Raw genomic sequence first — 3168 nt, 5'->3', positions numbered from 1 at the left:
ATTATGGATATGTATACCAGGAGCGCAACAAGTGTGCGTGCGCCCATAGGGGATACTGAGTTCTTCCCCGTAGAGGTAGGACTTCACCAGGGGTCAGCGTTGAGTCTGTTTCTTTTTGCAGTTGTCTTGGATGAGTTGTCAAAGTCGATTCATGGGACGCTCCCGTGGTGCATGATGTTTGCAGACGACATTGTATTACTTGCGGAGACAAAACAAGATCTAAACATGAGGTTAGAGGAGTGGCGATCATCCTTAGAGACAAAAGGTTTAAGGATTAGTCGCTCTAAGACGGAGTACCTCCACTGTCATTTTATGAGGGGGGGGGGGGTAAATGACAATGATGACACACAGATCACCATTGAAGGGCAGGTGGTACCGCGGGTAACGAAGTTCAAGTATCTAGGATCATTTGTTCAGAGCGATGGGGAATTAGACATTGATGTGACCCATCGAGTCCAGGTAGGATGGTGTATATGGAAAGCAGCCACAAGTATATTGTGTGACAAGAGTTTCCCAACTAAACTAAAGGGAAAATTTTATAGGGTCACAGTTAGACCTGCAATGCTATATGGAACAGATTGCTGGGCCACCAAGAAGGCACAAGTGTAGAAGATGGAGGTAGCAGAAATGAGAATGCTACGATGGATGTGTGGGCACACAAGGTTAGACCGAATAAGAAATGATGTGTTTTGGGAGAGATTAGGGGTAGCGAACATATCAGACAAGATAAGAGAGTGGAGATTTAGATGGTTTGGACATGTGAAGAGAAGACATTCGACGAATCCTATTAGACACGTAGAAAACATGACTATAGAGGGGAGGAGGGGTGGAGGACTACCTAAATTTACTTGGGATGAGAGGATTAGGCGTGATTTGATAGATCTAAGCCTCTCCGAGGACATGGTTGGAGATAGGAAATTTTGGAGAAGTAGGATTAAAGTTAAAGATTTTTAGGGAGAAAGGAGCACCTTAAGGCTTCTATTTACCTTATTTTAGTCACACATCATATAGCATTATTATTATTATTTTATTATTACTAGTATTTTTTATTATTACTATTATTATTAGTATTATTATTATTAATACTATTGTTATTATTATTATTATTATTATTATCTCATTTACTATATATTGCCTCATACATATGTATTACAGAGATGAGGGTCTCTTTGAAAGCCACCTCTTTATCCCGTTGGATAGAGGTACGGTGTGCCTACATCCAACCCTCCCCAGACCCTACTTATGGCTTTGTTATTGGTGGGACTTAACTAGGTATGATTGATTGATTGATTGATTGTTTTCTCATAAAACACGTTAAAGTATTGGTTTTTACATCGAGTTTTAAAATGTTTTAAGGTATTTTTGTATCTAAACTTGGGTTTTTTTGCATATTTATTCATTGGAATGTTGAAATGAAATTTCATTTTCACATTTTTTTTGTAATACTCCATTTGTTACATTGTTGTAACGAATAGAACACATAAGTTAACTGAATTGATAACGAATGAAGGTCATTCGCTGTGTAATTTGATAGCGAATGTTACCATTTGTTATAGTTCATACGCTTCCGCTAGTCTGATAACGAATGCCTACATTCGCCATGGTCGAGATAGCGAATGAATAACGAATAACTTGCTATTCATTATGATAATAAATTAAAGTTGATTCGTTAACTTTTGTTAACGAATGAGAACACGGATTAAAGGCCATTCACTAGATTTGAACTAACGAGTGGGACTATTCATGTACCTAGGGATGTGTGTAAAGTTGACACTATAAAAGGCCCAGATGAAGACAAATGAACCCATTCGTCTTCCTCAATTTACACACACACACACTGAGCGAACCCCTGCAAAAATGTTTCTAAAAATTTAACCATCACGAATCATTTTTTGTTGATCAAGTTGTGTTCATAAGGTAATGAAGATCACAACGATATGGTTGTCGTCAAAATTAATAAACATATAAGTGTAAGTTCCCAGCCGGCTCTACACAGGTTTATCTCGTAATACGTAGGTGCGGAATCCCTACGTAACACGATACGAGCGTAAGATGTATAATACGTTAAACCGAAACACGAACACACGTTACAATACTAAAATGACACGTTGTATTGCAACACTTCAACACGTGATATCAAGTCACAATTACACGTTCTGAACTCCCTCATCAAAACAAGCCGTAAGTTGAGGTTAAATACACCTCGACAACTTCGCCTAACATGTTAGGCGAAGTTGTCATAACTTCGCTTGTCCACAAGTTCTCCTACATCCCAGGCGAACTTGTGTGACACAATATCTAAAACCAAATCAAACAATCTAACTCGATTACAGACACATACAAAACACTAGATACTGAACTACTGACATCATGCACCAACAGAATCCCCCTTGGCAGTAGCTTCATATCTCTATCTTCATTCACGTGTCTAGTAATCCCAAAATCTCGTGTCACCAGTCTTCAAGCATGAACGCCTTCTCTAACACAAATAGAAACCACTCTCTGATATTTCTTGGCTTCATCTTTCCATGCAGGAATATAGAATATCTTTTTCTCGTTTAGCACCTGCAAGTCAGCTTGAGACAAATTTACCAAGTGCATGGGATCATACACTCTCAGAACTTCTTGTTCATCTTCATCCTCCATAACCGCTTCAGCTGTTTGACTATCAACATACCACCATTTAAGATTCTTTAAAACATCCTTGGGCATTAGTTTCATCGGCACTTCTTTCAAACACCGGATCGGCTTATATTTCATTACCATCCAAGGTTTGCCATCAGCTCGCATTCCTCTTTCCTTATCTTCAACTAGCTTCCCTTTCGGCAGTTTTAGCAACTCAAACTTCTTCTCTTTGATACTTTCTTTCCACACAATCTTCCCAATAATTCTGGCCATATTATCATCACTTCTATTAATCAACCCCAACTTAGCCAAATCCTTCACCTCACACTCAGGCAAGGTATTCAAAGATCTCAACAATCTCTTAAAGTACTGAATCCCATCAAAACGTTTAATCACAAATAATCTCAACTGCTCATCATACAACCAGCATATAATACCCTTCTTCGATTCAGCATACCCTTTGATATTATAACTCTTCTTGAACATGGTTGGAACCGCTGGCTTCTTTGTCTTTACAAACCACTGAGCGTAGCCTTCTTTCCA

The sequence above is a fragment of the Bidens hawaiensis genome, unplaced genomic scaffold (genome assembly GCF_021521415.1).
Source record: "Bidens hawaiensis isolate Kalapana, Puna unplaced genomic scaffold, B.hawaiensis_p1.1 tig00024606_1, whole genome shotgun sequence".
In the NCBI taxonomy this organism is placed as follows: Eukaryota; Viridiplantae; Streptophyta; class Magnoliopsida; order Asterales; family Asteraceae; genus Bidens; species Bidens hawaiensis.
The sequence above is the reverse complement of the archived record's forward strand: the minus strand, read 5'-3'. Positions refer to the sequence as shown.